This window comes from Aquarana catesbeiana, linkage group LG03, assembly GCF_042186555.1.
Source record: "Aquarana catesbeiana isolate 2022-GZ linkage group LG03, ASM4218655v1, whole genome shotgun sequence".
In the NCBI taxonomy this organism is placed as follows: domain Eukaryota; kingdom Metazoa; phylum Chordata; class Amphibia; order Anura; family Ranidae; genus Aquarana; species Aquarana catesbeiana.
The window spans coordinates 474,538,358-474,559,557 of NC_133326.1; the positions used below are offsets into that span (position 1 = coordinate 474,538,358).

The 21,200-nt window shown below is 42.2% G+C and overlaps 1 protein-coding gene across 2 annotated transcripts in view; it reads left to right on the forward strand.

The window, feature by feature from the left end:
- The first annotated feature begins 12,576 nt into the window (after positions 1–12,576).
- The window catches only part of RELL2 (RELT like 2), a 141,311-nt gene continuing 132,687 nt past the window's right edge, over positions 12,577–21,200 (forward strand). Inside the window, exon 1 of one of the 2 annotated variants that reach the window (XM_073621018.1) lies at positions 12,577–13,017. The gene's annotated coding sequence lies outside the window, so the exon portion shown is untranslated. Of the gene's footprint in view, positions 13,018–20,316; positions 20,525–21,200 lie in introns of those variants that run through there. The other variant, XM_073621019.1, reaches the window with a different exon arrangement.

The following is a 21,200-nucleotide window of genomic DNA, read 5'->3' on the forward strand; positions in this document are numbered from 1 at the left end:
ACTTTTTCTATTCCCACTTCACTTTTTCTAATCTGTTTTTTCGTTACACTAGATACTCCTTTTTTTTTTTTGTTCTTTCTCTTGAAATAATAAAATAAATGGGAAGCCGCTTAATCCAGGATTAAGTTCCACTGCGGTACTGAAGACACATGCAAGACACACTGATAGTCGAAGGACTAACAGAAAGTACATGATAGATGGTTTCATAGTTTTATGCCATTAAATGGGTAACAGGTCAGAAACTAGGTGGTAATATAACCTGTACGTTATCAACCCTGTAATATGTTTATATGCCTCCAAAATTACGGAAAAGAGATGTCATATTTTCCAATTCTGTCAGTGTACGATATATGTTGTTTTTATACCTATGTATGTGCTTGTGTTGACTGCAGTTATACCATTGTTGTGTGTCCCGGTGAACCGGTTTTCTAATATAAATAAATAATTAAAAAAAAAAATGTATTACCCTTTGGGATGCACTGGCTAATACTCTTATTTAATATGCTCCTAAAGCACACCCATTTTTCCTTCGTGTTCTTTGTTCCTAAGATTTTATCCCATTTAGTATCTTCTAGCAAGGAGTGTCGTTTCTGGAAGTTGGCTCTTTTGAAATTCAGTGTCTTTGTATTCCCCTTATGCTTCCTATTTGTGTCATTTAAGCTGAAACTAATTGACCTGTGATTGCTGTTTCCTAAGTTGCCCCGTATTTTTACATCTGCGATCAAGTCTAGAGGTCGACCAATATGGGTTTTTCTCTGGCCGATGCCGATATTTAGAAATCGCGGTGGCTGATGGCCGATATATGATGCTGATTTTTTTGGGCCGATATGTTAGGCCGATTTTTTTTTTCCCTTCATCTCATAAAATCTAACAGTTAGACCCCTTTCACACTGGGGCATTTTTCAGGCGCTTTTGGGCTAAAATAGCACCTGTAAAGTGCCTGCAAAACTGCTCCCCTGCAGTCTCAGTGTGAAAGCCCGAGTGCTTTTACACTGAGGCGATGCGCTGGCAGGATGTTAAAAAAAAGTCCTGCAAGCAGCATCTTTGGAGCGGTGCATACCGCTGCTCCACCACTCCTGCCCATTGAAATGAATATGCACCGCTGCCGAAGCGCCTGCTAGCTGGGTTATAAGCGCCCTGCTAGCAGCCGAATGGCCCCGCTAAAATGACGATAAAGCGCCGCTAAAACTAGCAGTGTTTTACCATCAACGCCTGCCCGCTCCAGTGTGAAAACAACATTAAGTAATAAGTGATACAGAAATTTTTTTACATTTAAACATTTATTAAACAAAACAAACCTCCAATCGGTACACTTGTATGTATAATTTAGATAAAAAAAAAAACAAAAAAAAAACCCATATCTTAAATATTAAATACACAAAAACAGGTAATCAAAACTTTTGGACGAAAAAAAATGGGCTAACTTAACTGCTTAGCTTTTTTTTTTTTTTTTTAATTTCATTAGTGTATTTTTTCCAAAAAAATTGCGTTTAAAAGACCGCTGCGCAAATACCGTGTGACATAAAATATTGCAACAACCGCTATTTTATTCCCTAGGGTCTCTGCTAAAAAAAATATATGTATATAATGTTTGGGGGTTTGAAGTGACTTTCTAGCAGAAAATACAGGATTTTTACTTGTAAGCAACAAGTGTCAGGAAAGATTTAGTCTTTAAATGGTTAAACTGAGAGCTTCTACACATGGAGTTCAGTCCATTGATAAGTGTAAACATTGTATCTCTTCAGGTTCTTTTTATCAGACTTGACAGGCTGCCCAGAGGAGGGGAGAAGGTGCTTCACAGAAGACTTCAGGCAACTTGCATTGACTTCTATTACAGAAGTCATTTGCAAGTCGGCTGAAGTTATAATCCGCCTTTTTTATCATCACAATCGGCAGATGCAGATTAAATAAAAAACGCCAAATATCGGCGGATATATCAGCCGGCTGATATATCGGTCGACCTCTAATCAAGTCTGTATTGTTAGTAATCAGTAGGTCTAGTAACCCATTGTTTCTTGTTGGTGCATTTACCATCTGACCCATGAAATTGTCCTGTAAGACATTTAGGAAACGACAAGCCTTAGATGAATGCGCGGTTCCTTCCGCCCAGTCTATGTCTGGATATTTAACCACTTCAGCCCCGGAAGGATTTACCCCCTTCCTGACCAGAGCACTTTTTACAATTTGGCACTGCGTCGCTTTAACTGCTAATTGCGCGGTCATGCAATGCTGTACCCAAACGAAATTTGCGTCCTTTTCTTCCCACAAATAGAGCTTTATTTTGATGGTATTTGATCACCTCTGCCGCTTTTATTTTTTGCGCTATAAACGGAAAAAGACCGAAAATTTTGAAAAAAAATGATATTTTCTACTTTTTGTTATGAAAAAAATCCATTAAAATCAATTTTAGTCATACATTTAGGCCAAAATGTATTCGGCCACATGTCTTTGGTAAAAAAAATGTCAATAAGCGTATATTTATTGGTTTGCGCAAAAGTTATAGCGCCTACAAACTAGGGTACATTTTCTGGAATTTACACAGCTTTTAGTTTATGACTGTCTATGTCATTTCATGAGGTGCTAAAATGGCAGGGCAGTACAAAACCCCCCCAAATGACCCCATTTTGGAAAGTAGACACCCCAAGGAAATTGCTGAGAGGCATGTTGAACCCATTGAATATTTTTTTTTTTTGTCCCAAGTGATTGAATAATGACAAAAAAAAAAAAAAAAATTACAAAAAGTTGTCACTAAATGATATATTGCTCACACAGGCCATGGGCATATGTGAAATTGCACCCCAAAATACATTCAGCTGCTTCTCCTGAGTACGGGGATACCAAATGTGTGGGACTTTTTGGGAGCCCAGCCGCGTACGGGGCCCCGAAAACCAAGCACCGCCTTCAGGATTTCAAAGGGCATACATTTTTGATTTTACTCCTCACTACCTATCACAGTTTTGAAGGTCATAAAATGCCAGGATGGCACAAACCCCCCCCAAATGACCCCATTTTGGAAAGTAGACACCCCAAGCTATTTGCTGAAAGGCATGTTAAGTCCATGGAATATTTTATATTTGGACACAAGTTGCGGGAAAGTGACAATTTTTTTTTTTTTTTCACAAAGTTGTCACTAAATGATATATTGCTCAAACATGCCATGGGCATATGTGGAATTACACCCCAAAATACATTCTGCTGCTTCTCCTGAGTACGGGGATACCACATGTGTGGGACTTTTTGGGAGCCTAGCCGCGTACGGGGCCCCGAAAACCAAGCACCGCCTTCAGGATTTCAAAGGGCATACATTTTTGATTTTACTCCCCACTACCTATCACAGTTTTGAAGGCCATAAAATGCCAAGATGGCACAAACCCCCCCCCAAATGACCCCATTTTGGAAAGTAGACACCCCAAGCTATTTGCTGAGAGGCATGTTGAGTCCATGGAATATTTTATATTTGGACACAAGTTGCAGGAAAGTGACAATTTTTTTTTTTTTTTTTTTTGCACAAAGTTGTCACTAAATGATATACTGCTCAAACATGCCATGGGCATATGTGGAATTACACCCCAAAATACATTCTGCTGCTTCTCCTGAGTACGGGGATACCACATGTGTGGGACTTTTTGGGAGCCTAGCCGCGTACGGGGCCCCAAAAACCAAGCACCGCCTTCAGGATTTCTAAGGGCATAAATTTTTGATTTTACTCCTCACTACCTATCACAGTTTTGAAGGCCATAAAATGCCAAGATGGCACAAACCCCCCCCAAATGACCCCATTTTGGAAAGTAGACACCCCAAGCTATTTGCTGAGAGGCATGTTGAGTCCATGGAATATTTAATTTTTGACACAAGTTGCGGAAAAGTGACAATTTTTTTTTTTTTTTGCACAAAGTTGTCACTAAATGATATATTGCTCACACAGGCTATGGGCTTATGTGGAATTGCACCCCAAAATACATTCTGCTGATTCTCCTGAGTATGGGGATACCACATGTGTGGGACTTTTTGGGAGCCTAGCCGCGTACGGGGCCCCGAAAACCCAGCACCGCCTTCAGGATTTCTAAGGGCGTAAAGTTGTGATTTCACTCCTCACTACCTATCACATTTTTGAAGGCCATAAAATGCCCAGATGGCACAAAACCCCCCCAAATGACCCCATTTTGGAAAGAAGACACCCCAAGCTATTTGCTGAGAGGCATGATGAGTACATGGAATATTTTATATTTTGACACAAGTTGCGGGAAAGTGACAATTTTTTTTTTTTTTTTTTTTTTTTTTGCACAAAGTTGTCACTAAATGATATATTGCTCAAACATGCTATGGGCATATGTGGAATTACACCCCAAAATACATTCTGCTGCTTCTCCTGAGTACGGGGATACCACATGAGTGGCACTTTTTGGGAGCCTAGCTTCATACGGGGCCCCGAAATCCAATCACCGCCTTCAGGATTTCTAAGAGCGTTAATTTTTGATTTCACTCCTTACTACCCATCACAGTTTTGAAGGCCATAAAATGCCAAGATAGCACAAAACCGCCCCAAAATGACCCCATTTTGGAAAGTAGACACCCCAAGCTATTTGCTGAGAGGCATGGTGAGTATTTTGCAGCTCTCATTTGTTTTTGAAAATGAAGAAAGACAAGAAAAACGTATTTTTTTTTTTCTTTTTTCAATTTTCAAAAGTTTGTGACAAAAAGTGAGGTCTGCAAAATACTCACTATACCTCTCAGCAAATAGCTTTGGGTGTCTATTTTCCAAAATGGGGTCATTTGGGGGGGGGTTGTGCCATCTGGGCATTACATGGCCTCCGAAACTGTGATAGGCAGTGAAGAGTGAAATCAAAAATTTACGCCCTTAGAAACCCTGAAGGCGGTGCTTGGTTTTCGGGGTCCCCTATGCGGATAGGCTCCCAAAAAGTCTCACACATGTGGTATCCCCGTACTCAGGAGAGGCAACAGAATGTATTTTGGGGTGTAATTTCACATATTCCCATGGCATGTTTTTGCAATATATCATTTAGTGACAACTTTGTGCAAAAAAAAAAAAAAAAAAAAATAATTTGTCTTTTTCCCGCAACTTGTGTCACAATATACAATATTCCATGGACTCGACATGCCTCTCAGCAAATAGCTTGGGGTGTCTACTTTCCAAAATGGGGTCATTTGGGGGGGTTTTGAACTGTCCTGGCATTTTATGCACAACATTTAGAAGCTTATGTCACACATCACCCACTCTTCTAACCACTGGAAGACAAAGCCCTTTCTGACACTTTTTGTTTACATGAAAAAATTATTTTTTTTTGCAAGAAAATTACTTTGAACCCCCAAACATTATATATTTTTTTAAAGCAAATGCCCTACAGATTAAAATGGTGGGTGTTTCATTTTTTTTTTTCACACAGTATTTCCGCAGCGATTTTTCAAACGCATTTTTTGGGGAAAAAACACACTTTTTTCAATTTTAATGCACTAAAACACACTATATTGCCCAAATGTTTGATGAAATAAAAAAGATGATCTTAGGCCGAGTACATGGATACCAAACATGACATGTTTTAAAATTGCGCACAAACGTGCAGTGGCGACAAACTAAATACATTTTTAAAAGCCTTTAAAAGCCTTTACAGGTTACCACTTTAGATTTACAGAGGAGGTCTACTGCTAAAATTACTGCCCTCGATCTGACCTTCGCGGTGATACCTCACATGCATGGTGCAATTGCTGTTTACATTTGACGCCAGACCAACGCTTGCGTTCGCCTTTGCGCGAGAGCAGGGGGGGACAGGGGTGCTTTTTTTTTTTTTTTTTTTTTTTTAATTAATTTTTTGATTTTTTATCTTATTTTTAAACTGTTCCTTTCATTTTTATTTTTTTTAAATCATTTTTATTGTTATCTCAGGGAATGTAAATATCCCCTATGATAGCAATAGGTAGTGACAGGTACTCTTTTTTGAAAAAATTGGGGTCTATTAGACCCTAGATCTCTCCTCTGCCCTCAAAGCATCTGACCACACCAAGATCGGTGTGATAAAATGCTTTCCCAATTTCCCAATGGCGCTGTTTACATCTGGCGAAATCTAAGTCATGAAATGCTCGTAGCTTCCGGATTCTTAGGCCATAGAGATGTTTGGAGCCATTCTGGTCTCTGATCAGCTCTATGGTCAGCTGGCCGAATCACTGGCTGCATTCTCAGGTTCCCTGTTGGGACAGGAGAGCCAGAGAAAAACATGGAAGACGGTGGGGGGGGGGGGCATTTCCTCCCACTGCTTGTAAAAGCAGTCTAGAGGCTAATTAGCCGCTAGGATTGCTTTTACATGAAAGCCGACCGCTGGCTGAAAAGAATGATACCAAGATGATACCTAAACCTGCAGGCATCATTCTGGTATAACCACTCAAAGTCCAGCAACATACCAGTACGTTGCTGGTCCTTGTTGGGCATATATTGTAAACTTTTTTTTCATGCAGCCTGTGGGCTGAACGAAAAAAAGATATTGATCGGTGGGTATGCCCACCATTAGAATACCTCCCTTCATCCACCCACTTCTAATGATGGGCATACATGCACCATTTATATATGCCGAAGCATGAGGGCATCCTCCCGCAAAAGGCAGGAGCAAATTGCTCCTCCACCCACTGCCCCCACGCTTCGGCATATATGCTGAAGTATGTAACTGTGGTGGTGAAATCACCTCCGACAGCGCTGGAGTCACGGCTTTATGTATCGTGGGAGCAAACGCTGTTGCTGTCAAGATAAATAAATCCGCGCTGCAACTGAATGGCGTACCTGCTAAGCAAATGATGGTTAACAAAAAACAAAGTAACATTACAGTATAACAGTAATACTTACCATACCTGCAAAGCAAATACAAAAAAAAAACCATAGTAAAAAATAAAACATTTAACGCAACCTGTGCCTACCTAAAATATATATATGCCGAAGCATGGGGGCATCCTCCCGCAAAAGGCAGGAGCAAATCGCTCCTCCACCCACTTCTGCCCCCACGCTTCGGCATATATGCTGAAGTATGTAACTGTGGTGGTGAAATCACCTCCGACAGCGCTGGAGTCACGGCTTTATGTATCGTGGGAGCAAACGCTGTTGCTGTCAAGATAAATAAATCCGCGCTGCAACTGAATGGCGTACCTGCTAAGCAAATGATGGTTAACAAAAAACAAAGTAACATTAGAGTATAACAGTAATACTTACCATACCTGCAAAGCAAATACAAAAAAAAACCATAGTAAAAAATAAAACATTTAACGCAACCTGTGCCTACCTAAAATATATATATGCCGAAGCATGGGGGCATCCTCCCGCAAAAGGCAGGAGCAAATCGCTCCTCCACCCACTTCTGCCCCCACGCTTCGGCATATATGCTGAAGTATGTAACTGTGGTGGTGAAATCACCTCCGACAGCGCTGGAGTCACGGCTTTATGTATCGTGGGAGCAAACGCTGTTGCTGTCAAGATAAATAAATCCGCGCTGCAGCTGAATGGCGTACCTGAAAACACAAAGGTGGTTAACAATAAAAAAAACAAAGTATAAAAAAATTACATACCTGAAAAGCAAACATGATAAAACATAACAATAAAACAATGCAGAATAGAATACAGTAAAAAAGAGCAGAACAATAGAGAGAAAATAGAGAGAGAGAGAACAATAAAACGACAACTATTTTTGGTTTTTTTATTTTATATTTTTTTTGTGTATTTTTTTTTTTTTTACTTTTTTTTTTTTTATAACTGTAACTTTTAAAACTGTAACGGTTCCAGGTTTGGGTCTCTCAAAATGCGATGGCATCTTGGGAGACCCTGTGGAAGTGTGTCCTAGTCTGTGCAGTGCTGTACCCTACGCTAATACTCAACTAGTGTATGGTAGCGTTCAAAACATTCACCAATGCAAAGACCAGGATTGCCAGGACAGGAGGGACAATAATACCGGGTGTCACGCCTAAATCCGCGCTTTCTGCAGACACGACATTTTCTTTGGGGGGCTCGTTGGGTAGGGGTACTCTCGAGGACATAAGGAAAATGCCTCTCATGCAGCCGGCCTACTGCATTTGGATTGGGAAGGTGAGGTGGAGCACCGTCTGGAAACAGAAGGGCTCTGACGATCTCTTCCTGGAATTTAAGGAAGGATCCAGTCTGTCCTGAAGCTCTGTATAGCACATGAGCGTTCAGCAAAGCCAATTGAAATAAATAAACAGACACTTTTTTGTACCAGCGTCTGGCCTTACGGGCAATTAGGTACGGCGCCAACAACTGGTCGTTGAGGTCCACCCCTCCCATATTAAGGTTGTATTCGTGGACACAGAGGGGTTTCTCCACAACACCAGTCGCCGTAGTAATTTGGGTCGTCGTGTCTGCATGAAGGGAGGTGAGAACGAAAACATTCTTCTTATCCCTCCACTTCATAGCGAGCAAATTATTATACTTCAAGCAGGCTCTCTCCCCCAGCCTAAGACGGGACTCTACAAGCCGCTGGGGAAAGCCCCGGCGATTAGGTCGCACGGTGCCACATGCTCCAATCTGCTGATCAAACAAGTGACTAAAAAGTGGCACGCTCGTATAATAATTGTCCACGTACAAGTGGTACCCCTTTCCGAATAAGGGTGACACCAAGTCCCACACTATCTTGCCAGCGTTTCCTATGTAGTCAGGGCAGTTGATCGGCTCTACGTGACTATCTTTGCCCTCGTAAACCATAAATCTACATGTATAGCCTGTGGCCCTGTCACAGAGCTTATACATCTTGACCCCGTATCTGGCACGCTTGCTGGGAAGGTACTGTTTGAAGGACAAGCGGCCAGAAAACTTAATCAGGGACTCATCAACGCAGACAACTTGATGGGGGGTAAACAAGTCTGCAAAACGTTGGTTGAAGTGGTTTACGAGGGGCCGAATTTTGTAGAGCCGATCGTATGCAGGGTCTCCACGAGGACGACAGAGTTCATTGTCGTTGAAGTGCATGAACCGCAAAATCTGCTCGTATCGTGCCCTGGTCATGGAGGCAGAGAACACGGGCATATGGTGAATTGGGTCAGTGGACCAATATGACCGCAACTCACTCTTTTGGTTATGCCCATGTTGAGGGAAAGGCCCAGAAAGATCTTAAATTCGGAGACCGTAATTGGTCTCCAATCTCTGGCAAGGGAGGACTGGGGATTAGCGGCGATGTGTTGACCAGCGTACAAATTGCTTTGGTCCACAATAGATCTATAGAGATCTTCGGTGAAAAACAGTGAATAAAAATCCAGTGGCATAAAGTCAACTGTTTCCACCTGAATTCCGGGTTGGCCAGTGAAAGGGGGAAGTACGGGTGCTGCAGAAGTGGTGGGTACCCAATTCGGATTGGCGAATGCAGCAGGAAGGGCACTATGGGCACGACGGGCCTGTCTTTGTCTTATTGGTGGCAGCGGGACACTAGTTGTGCTTGCCACCTCGCCAGCTTGAACTGCACTTATGGGACTCGCCACGTCACCACGTGATACTGCAGTGCTGGATGTACGACCAGGGTGTACTAGGCCGCTGGTGCTTGCCAGTTCACCAGAAGGAGTAGCGGCACTAGTACCTCTCTGCTCCCTACGAGAGCCCTGCGGTTCTTGCACTTCAAGGACAGAAGAAGAAGATCGGGGTCTGGTACGCCTGACCCTAGCAGGGACCACAACTCCGTCGTCAGAGCTATCTGTCATGGAGCCGCTGTCCTCTACAGGTTCGTATTCTGAGCCTGAACTTGACAGATGAGTGACTTCCTCTTCACTATCTGTCATACTCAGAAACGTGTAGGCCTCTTCACTAGTGTACCTTCGATTTGCCATTTTGGCCTCTAAATTTAGGGGTACACTAGTGAGACTCACAGGCAAAAAAGCTCCTGACTGTCAGCGACTGATTCAAACCGCTACCAAAAAACTGTTAGCGATCGCAGGGATCAGGCCTGACTCTGCGAACGCTACAGTTATGTGTGCTTAGTGTTTTGTGACAGTTATCGATCGATACTGCACTTGGGTGGGCTGGGCTGGGCTGGGCCGAGGAGCAAAACGCAGGTGCTAGCAGGTATCTGGGCTGATCCCGCTAACACTGCGTTTTTTTGGGGGACCCTAAACTGCTGGGGAGTATAGATCTGATCGGATCAGATATCGATCCGTTCAGATACTATAGCACTAAGGGAGTTGTATGGTGCGTGCGTGGGTTTTAGCGGTACTGGCGCTAACCTGACGCTGCCTGGGGCGACGCAGACCTTATCTGACCCTAAAAACTTAACTTCTATCACCGCCGGGCAATTAGGGGGTTAAACCTTTATAGGGTAATAAACGGCGGGTGCCCTAAAACTGTAATAAACTACAATAAACTACAAAAAACAAACCAACTAACCAGCGTCACCTGTAACAATTATATGGTGATCGCTGGTGAAAGGGTTAACTAGGGGGCAATCAAGGGGTTAAAACCTTTAGAAGGTAGTATATGGGGGTCCCTGTCGCTATAAAACACTGACAGCGAACCTATATACTTACCTCCCTAACTAGCGTCACCTGTGTCACTAATACAGCGATCAGAAAAACGATCGCTTAGTGACACTGGCGACGGGGGGTGATCACGGGGTTAAAACTTTATTAGGGGGGTTAGGGGGGTACCCTGGACCTAAAGGGGGGTACCCTAGACCTAAAGGGGGCTAACCTAACTGCCCTAACACTTGTAACTGACACAAACTGACACCAATGCAATAAATCAGAAAAAAAAAAAACCTGCTATTGGTGTCAGAGTGACAGGGGGTACAGGGGGGTGATCAGGGGGTGATCGGGGGGTGACAGGGGGGTGACAAGTGTGCCTGCGTGTTCTACTGTATGTGTAGTGTTGGTGCACTTACTTGGATGTCTTCTCTCCTCGGCGCCGGACGAAAAGACCGACTCGAGGAGAGATTACATCACTTCCTCTGCTTCTGTTTACATTCACAGAAGCCGAGGAAGCTTGTCATTGGCCAGGAGCGATCGTGAGGGGGGGGCCACGAATGAGTGGCCTCCCCCTCACCTTTGATCGACCCTGACCTCGATCCGACCGCCGCTGGCACCGGGGGGGGGTCCGATCGGACCCCCCACCCGCGGGCAGGCAAGGACGTACCTGTAAGTCCTTTTGCCTGCCCGTGCCGCTCTGTCGACGTATATAGTCGTGCGGCGGTCGGCAACTGGTTAAAATCCCCCATTATAATGACACTTCCCATCCTTGCCGCCATTGCAAACTGTGATAGGAGGTCTGTCTCCCCCTTACTCCCTCCGGTTAGGGGGCCTATAGCATACTCCTAGTATTACTTTCTCCTTAGTTTCTTCCCTTTGTAACTCTACCCATAAGGATTCCACCTCTTCCCTTGTTCCATTAGTGATGTCATGCCTTCCTTTGACCTGTATATCATTTTTGATATACAGGCATACCCCTCCCCCTTTTTTACCCTTGCTGTCTCTGCGATATAGGGAATACCCTTGAATGGTTGCCAACCAATCATGAGAGTTATTGAACCAGATCTCTGAAATTCCCACAATATCAAATTACTCCTCATCCCTCACTTGACAGAAAGGAGGTGCCAGGAGCCCCGGGAGGGAACCCAGAAGAGGAGGATCGGGGCTGCTCTGTGCAAAACCACTACACAGAGCAGGTAAGCATAACATGTTTGTTATTTTTAAAGAAATAAAAAACAAGACTTTAGTATCACTTGAAATTTCATCAACAATTACATTTCTACTGATGGTTACCTTGTTTGTGTCTTGGTGTAGAATTCTGTTCTTTCTGCACTCCTGTGACCTACTTTCAGCAGAAAACGTGCTAAAGCCCGCTGTCACCTGATATCATAGTGCCGGCGGTTCGGACTCTGAAAAGATCCCGATCATATGGTCAGGATCCACCCAGATGCCTGGATCACTCAGCCTCTCAGCGATCTGCCGAGAGCCTGCCCCCCCAGCCCTCTTCACAGCTCAGAATTCCAGTTAGCGATGGCTGGGCAGGACAGAGAGCCCCTGAACGACAGTTACCAGCTCTCTGCAGGCTGAAGACTGAGAGCTGAGTGATCAGCGGTGTTCGATCACTCAGTTCTCAATCTTAGAACTGGCGGGGGACAGATACAGAATCCACCCACAGTAGGTGAGTAAATATACCACATGTGTATATATATATATATATATATATATATATATATATATATATATAATATATTTTTTTTTTAATACGCCCCAACCTAACATAATGCTGCACTCCTAGGGTTGCCACCTTTCCCAGAAATAACAGGTCTTTATTCTATTAATTAGATGGGCAACATTTTTACAGGTCAGGCTGGTAAATCACTGTTCAAGTAGCAACCCTATGCCCATTGACCACCTGTACAAAAATGTGATGGTCAGTCCTCCAGTATTATTTTTATCTGTAATCCCCACTAATGATAACCACAGTAGTAAACCTCCACCACAAGCTCCACGATGACAATAGCTCTGCAGTATATCCCGCCATCTGAGAGCTCAGCATCACGTGGCTGTAGTCTATGAATGCATTCTGCAAAATAGCCACTAGATGCCGCAAGTAAATCCTGATGTCACAGAACTAATAGCTCTTCCAATGAAATGTGATGAATGTATATCAGTGCGAGGTAAGCTGCTTCAGCTTGTGAGGTGCGGGGATTGCCTACCACGGACGTCTGAGGAAGGATGTTACTAGAATGAAGAGTTGAGGCGGCGGTGGGTCGATGCATAGAATCTTGTATATGTGAATGGGCGTGTTCTAGAAGAGTCCTCTCCTCTCCCCTGGGCGCTCCGTACAACTTACATGAAAGAGGACGGTGACTTGTGAAGTGGAATGTGAGCCTGTGAAGCCCCTGACATGGCTGGGAGACAGTCCCTGGTGTTTGCAAAGAAAATATTTCCCTTCATCTCCTCTCTGAGGTTTGTTGGGCTCGAGGAGTCTCTGCTGCAGGAAACCTCCAAAGAAGGAGAAGACAGCTCAGCTCCACACTCATCTACAGCTCCTCATCTGACCTGGTAAGAAGGACACAGGTCCTCCTCTTCATATCAGGCATGCCATCTCTGCAACAGGGCATGGAGGCAGCTTAGAGTATGGACTTTGCTCTGGACCATCACTGATGTACTATGGATCATCACTGATGTACTATGGATCATCACTGATGTACTATGGTGGATCATCACTGATGTACTATGGATCATCACTGATGTACTATGGATCATCACTGATGTACTATGGATCATCACTGATGTACTATGGTGGATCATCACTGATGTACTATGGTGGATCATCACTGATGTACTATGGTGGATCATCACTGATGTACTATGGTGGATCATCACTGATGTACTATGGTGGATCATCACTGATGTACTATGGATCATCACTGATGTACTATGGACCATCACTGATGTACTATGGATCATCACTGATGTACTATGGATCATCACTGATGTACTATGGTGGACCATCACTGATGTACTATGGATCATCACTGATGTACTATGGATCATCACTGATGTACTATGGACCATCACTGATGTACTATGGTGGACCATCACTGATGTACTATGGATCATCACTGATGTACTATGGTGGACCATCACTGATGTACTATGGATCATCACTGATGTACTATGGATCATCACTGATGTACTATGGAGGACCATCACTGATGTACTATGGATCATCACTGATGTACTATGGATCATCACTGATGTACTATGGTGGACCATCACTGATGTACTATGGACCATCACTGATGTACTATGGATCATCACTGATGTACTATGGATCATCACTGATGTACTATGGTGGACCATCACTGATGTACTATGGACCATCACTGATGTACTATGGATCATCACTGATGTACTATGGTGGATCATCACTGATGTACTATGGATCATCACTGATGTACTATGGATCATCACTGATGTACTATGGATCATCACTGATGTACTATGGATCATCACTGATGTACTATGGATCATCACTGATGTACTATGGACCATCACTGATGTACTATGGACCATCACTGATGTACTATGGATCATCACTGATGTACTATGGATCATCACTGATGTACTATGGATCATCACTGATGTACTATGGTGGATCATCACTGATGTACTATGGTGGATCATCACTGATGTACTATGGTGGACCATCACTGATGTACTATGGTGGACCATCACTGATGTACTATGGTGGACCATCACTGATGTACTATGGTGGACCATCACTGATGTACTATGGTGGACCATCACTGATGTACTATGGTGGACCATCACTGATGTACTATGGTGGACCATCACTGATGTACTATGGTGGACCATCACTGATGTACTATGGTGGACCATCACTGATGTACTATGGTGGACCATCACTGATGTACTATGATGGACCATCACTGATGTACTATGATGGACCATCACTGATGTACTATGGATCATCACTGATGTACTATGGATCATCACTGATGTACTATAGATAACCACTGCCACAAATCACTGACATACTATGGACCATCACTGTTGTACTATAGATCACCACCATCACACATCACTGATGCCATCTCTGCATCAGGGTATGGAGGCAGCTTAGAGTATGTACCATCACTGTTGTACTGTAGATCACCACCACCTCACACCACTGACATACTATGGACCATACCTGATGTACTATGGATCATCCCTGATGTACTATGGACCATCATTGATGTACTATGGATCATTACTGATGTACTATGGACCATTACTGATGTACTATGGACCATTACTGATGTACTATGGACCATCACGCTGATGTACTAAAGATCATGACTGATGCACATCACTGACATAAGATTGGACAATCCCTGATGTTATTTGAACATCACTAATGTACTGTGGGGCATCACTAATGTACTATGGACCATCACTAATTTACTATAGATCATGACTGATGTACTATGGACCATCACTAATGTACTATGGACCATCACTAATTTACTATAGATCATGACTGATGTGCTATGGACCATCACTGATGTACTATGAATCATCACTGATGTACTATGGATCATCACTGCACTATAGAGGACTGTTGCACCATGTCATTAATGCAGACTCTAACTGATGTACTAAGGGCCATCGATGTTGCACCATAGACCATTACTGATGCACAATGGACCACTGTTAATGCACTATAGACATTCAGTGATGTACTATGGACCATCACTGATGCACCATGAATCATCACTGATGACTGATGCACATCGCTGACATAACATTGGACCATCCCTGTTGTACTGTAGATCACGACTACCACACATCACTGACATACTATGGAATATCACTTATGCACTATTGACCATCACTAATGTACTATGGACCATCACTGATGTACTCTGGATCATCACATATGTGCTTTAGACCATTACTGATGCACTATAGATCAACATTGTTGTACTATAGGTCATCACTTATGCATTACAGACCATCACTGATGCACTATAGATTTTAACTTGTGCACTATGGACCACTACTGATGTTCTATGGGTCATCGAGTATGCACGGTGGACCATAACTGACACACTAAGGACCATTACTATTGCACTATAGATCATTACTGTTGCACAATAGGCCATCACTGGTACTGTATGGAGCATCACTGATGTACTATTGATCATCACTGATGCATTGTAGACCAAGACTGATAATGCACCATGGTCCATCATTAATGCACTATGGACTATGACTGATGCACTAGGGGCCATTACTGTTGTACTATGAACTACCACTGATGCACTATGGACCATTACTGATGAACTTTTTTACACTATTTGTAAATATAATAGAATGAATATTCTCTGAAAACAGTAAATTGTATAAGTGCTTGATAAATGCTTATTTTGTTTCTGTTGTTTTGGTGAAGTGTTTCGTTTTTGTGGCATGTATTATATACAGAATGTACTGCAATCATTGGTGTATTGGTGAACTGCAGTTAATGAGATTTCCAAACCACATCCTGTTTGAAAGCAGAGCTCACTAAAACAGGTCCAGAAACAATGCACACACAAGTACAGATTTTTTCTGGTTGGTGTGCAATATTGTACTCCTTGATCCGAATGTGAAGCTAAAATCTATGCAGATTTCTAATTACCTCCAATGAATAAAGTTATCTATGCAGCAAAAAATCATTACATTTTTTTACTAAATAGTCTAAGTACCTGAATTTCACTTAAGCTAATAGATTTTGGAATGAATGTTTATAGGAATATTCCTATAAACATTCATACAGAAATTCCCAGTACATTCAAAGACACCAGAAATGTCATTCAAAAGTACCGGTACTTCAAAATTTCATTTGCTTTTAACATTCGGATTTGGAATGAATGTAATCTCCAGAACAAAAAACAACATATACTGTTAGAAGTTACGATAGTTTGTTCGAGTAAAATTTTGCATCCCGGTCTTTTGATTTTTCTCATCACTAAAGTTGAAAACAAACGTCAATTTGATTCCACTAATAATTAATAAATCAAAAAGAAGGTTCTTAAACTAAAAAAATTCGAACAAAATTCTACTAGTGTATGGCCGGCTTTACTACAAGCCTCTTATCTCTAATTGAACAGTGGAATAGGAGGCGGTGCAATTTGGCTCTAAAGTCAGGAGACATTGAGGCTCCATTCACACTAGCGCGTTTTTTGATGCATTTTGCAGAAATGCACGGGAAATTTTTAACATGGGTTCCTATGGAACATGTTCACATCAATGCATTTTTGTACCTCTGCGTTTTTGGAAAGGGTCAGGGACTTTTTTTCATGCAAAATGCAGCATTTTGCATGTAATAGAATTCAATGGACCAGCATCAAAAACGCAAGTACAGCGTTTTTGCAGCGTTTTTACAGGGTTTTTGATGCGTTTTTGACACGTTTTGCGTTTTTGGCGTTTTTTTTTTTAAGACTGTATACAGGCTAAAAAAAACTGTAAAAAAAAAAAAAAAAAAACGCCGCAAAAACGCTGCTCAAAAACGTGGCAAGCATCACAAAAAACAATGCAGAAACGCTCAAAAGCAACATGCATAGGTGTGAATCGAGCCTTAGTAAGAAAGTTAAAGGAGAAACCAGTTTGTGTGGACGTTTTGGAAATACATGTAAACATTCTTTTTATTTTGAAAATAAAAAAGATTTAAAAAATCTTCTTTATTTTAAAAACAAGGAAGATTAAATAAATGGAAATACACTGCAAAAATCAAAAATTGTGAGCAGGCAAACCTTTATTTCTGAAGAAGCATGCTATGACTTTGCCAGGAAACCAACTTACAGGGGTTGGGCAAGAAATCTAGAAACACTTCATGATTTACAGGTGTGAAATGACAACGTGTTTCGCATTGAAAGAGGAAGTGATGTAAAATAATTTTTCTTCCGCTGTGTAATGACACACCTAGCTAACAAGTGCGAAGCCTCACTTTCCTCATTTACTGCATGTGTCGCTACTAATTTGGAGTATTGTAGGAGCTTACTGAGCTTCAAAGAGGGCAAATTGTTTGTGCCCGCTTAGCTGGGGCCTCTGTGACTAAAGTTGCCAATTTATATGCAGTGTCGCGAGGTACAGTATCAAAGGTTATGACGACAAATATCGTTTCTGGGAAAACGTCATCTGCTAAGCATAAGGGCTGGTTCACACCACAAAAATACACTCCAAATCCGTTCCAGATGCAATTCTACATGCGTGTTTTTAACACGTTTTGGTGCGTTTCTGATGCATTCCAGATGCTTTTTTTCTTCTTTTTTTCCTGTTTTTTTGTTTTTCACTGTACTGGGGTCTGGTGTGTTTTTAATGTGTTCTAGTAATTTTTTGATGCGTTTTACCGCGTTCCAGTACAGTCCAGTGCAGGAAAAATGTTGTTCTACTGGAACTGGAAAGCCCTGGAACTGCAAGCACTGGTGTGAACTATGCCATTGGAAACCATATAACCTACTTTCCATGCCTTTTTGTTGCAGAAAAAAATGCATTAAGGGCCAGTTCATACCATAGAAACGCAGTCCAGATGCGTTGCAGATGCTTTTCTGCATGTGTGTTTTTAATGCATTGCAGTGCGTTTTTGATGCGATCCAGTGCATTTTTAATCTTGTCCAGTGCATTTTCCCCCTCTTTTTTCTTAACCTTAAATAGGGACATGTGTGCTACAGTGCATTCTTGGTGTGTTCAGATGCGTTCCAGTGCCATTTTGATGCGTTTTACAGCGTTCCAGTACAGTCCAGAGCAGGAAAAATGCAGTATGTTCTACTTTTTTTTTCTATAACTTGAACGCACTGGGACTGCAAGCACCGGTGTGAACTTTGCCATGGAAAACCATAAAACCTCCTGTTCATGCATTTTTTGATGCAGAAAAAAACGCACTGGACTGCATGTGCTGTGAACTGGCCCTTAGAGTGGAATCAGATTCAATTTTCCACCATCCAAGAGACTTATATTTGTCAATTCCCAGGGGAAATTCAGTCCATCTTGGATGCCAAAGGTGGTCCAACACCATATTAGGTAGCGATTTTGTTCTTTTACCATACTTGTTTCCATAACTTTGTCCAACCCCTGTACCTGTCTGTTCACCACCTGTTTTGGAATGTAGACTGAGCTGCGCATGTACAGATCAATGTATATTCTCAGCATACCCTGTTGCTGAATTTAATGAACTCCCATGTGCATGCACAGGAATTACATCATTCCACCCTAGCTAATCAAAAAGGCCAAAGATCTCAAGCTCCAAAAAAGACCAGTCGAGACATTGGCACTGGTGAGGGAGTGAAGAGGAGGTGAGCTTGGTTTTGGGAGCACTGATACATTGATATCATTAAACTGTGAATGCAGGGTGCAGGGCGTCAGGTGGTGGGTCCATGACACCCGCACTCACAGTATGACCTCTGTTTTCTGGGTTGTCGTCATTCAAAGCCAGAAGACTGAAGACATCTTGTGGCAAAAAGGAATTACTGCAGGGGACAGGCTTTTATACTGGCTATTAAATTTAGACTTCACATGGAATGTATCCATTATTAAAGTGAAACTAAATCCACCGATTTAACTGTTTTTCAAAATTTTTACATTCAAGACATGCCGTGGATGATAACTGTCACAATTATTTTTCTCCGGAATTTATAAAGCTTGTCTGAGCTGTCAAATAAAAAGGGGGACAGGGAGCTGAAGTTAAACTCTGCAGAGCTCAGTCAGGAGAGCTCTGAGAGCTGAATGGAGGAAAGAGACACCCCCTTCACACAGCACACAGGAACAGAGCTGAGACTGTCAGTCACAGGTTGTGTGCTGGTGCTCCCTGCCCTGTCACCTTTTTTCTCTTGGTGTCAGGATATCTTGTCAGAAGTGTTTCATGCAGATAGCAGAGGAAGGGGGCAGCAGACAGATATGAGATGTACTGCTCTGAATGGAGACACTATAGAGGGATATCCTTTGTTCATATTTCATATCTGAGGTTTACAACCACTTTAATGCAGATTTGCAGGCAGATCTTTAAAGCTGGTCATATACTGTTTTTTTTTGTGTTTTTTTGTTCAGATAGGCTAATAGAAAAATAAATGAAGAGACGCTTGCATCTACCCAAGCGAGGTAGATTTAGGACACACTATTAGATTTTTTGCAGATTTTTGTCTTCAGATTTACCAAAACCATGTAGTGCAAGGGCCTGCCTGATTGCATACAAATTGAAACTCCTAAGGTTTGACCTCATATTATATGGTTTCTGAAGACAAAAATCTGCAGAAATTCGAATAGTGTGTATGGGGTCTTAGGAATACCCGCTGCTGCTTTCAGAATAAACTAATGAGAGGTTACAGTTAATTTTCTGAATGATAAAACTTTTACAGCATGTCCCTTCAATAGAACTTAATTAAACAATCAACTTTTTTTTTTTTTTTATTTGAGTGAGTGAGCCCATTCACTGATCAAAATCTGACAGGCTACTGCTAGAACAGCTGAATTTCAATCAGTGTATGACCGTCTTTCTTTACACTTAACTTGACAGTACTGTTCTGTCTGCTGACAGCTGTGTGCAAACACGTCTTCATTTAAATTGACAAAGTTCTTCAGTAATATAAAGCAGTCATTAACCAGTCCATCTGTGTGCATGTATTCCGAAGCCATCCCCATTCATACACGGTTTCTATTATACCCATAATGTGACACTTTATTTTTGTTTATCTGACACTGATACTCAGAGATGGTCACATATTCATCCCTAGAAGCAGAGGCAATAGACAGATGATCTGTGTTTCCCATGGGTGATAAATGATCTCTCTCAGGCTGGAAGAGACAGGCAGGATGATGGGGGGGGGAGGAGGGAGGAGGGGTTGTCCTATACGGCCTGCAGCTGCCTCAGTTATTGTGTTTAGCTATCTGACTTTACCAGAGAAATGGGAATTGCTCCAGAGTTTGTATGGAATCTCCCGAAAGCCGGTCCTTGGAACTGTGGATAAGGATGGGTTGCTAGGAGACGGGTGAGGAAGAGAGCCATTCTGCGTGCACAGGTATCCAGGTAAGCACCAATAACTGGAGATACTATTTTCAGCAGAGCATGATTATTACACACATCCTGTGTTCAGGTCGGGATTAGCTCTGTAGAAACCACTGAGCACGTCAGCGTGTGTAATTGCAGCATGTACCTGAGTGATAAAATACTGAGCGCTTTAAATGAATTAAACAGGATGTGACAATATTAGAAATGCAGTCAAGGTCACACATGGTTTTCAGATACAGTTTCAAGGACATGGAAAATTTCAGTGGCTACAGTTGTAATTCCAGATAGGAAAATGTTAAAATTGCAGTCATATTTTTTTTCGCTCTGCAGCAAATGCTGATCTAGTCAGTTAATATATATACTCAAGTCTGCTGTCACTACAATGTACAGTAATCCCCTAGGCAGGTGGATTGCTTATACCACTTGTCTATACAGACCGGCTAGACTAGTCTAGCTGCTGGTGCTTGTATAAAAATACAGAGCCTATTCTGAATAGATCATATGCATGTCTTTAACGCTCTGTTCACACCTAGGCGTTTTTTGGGCTTTTTTCTGCTGTAAGCCTCAGCTCTAAAAACGCCCAATAAGACAAATCCCATTCATTTCAATGGCCCCTGTTCACATCTGAGCTTTTTGTCATCTGAAGCAAAATGCCTAAAGCTCAGAAAAAAACAGGAGCTCCTTTTTTGGCAGA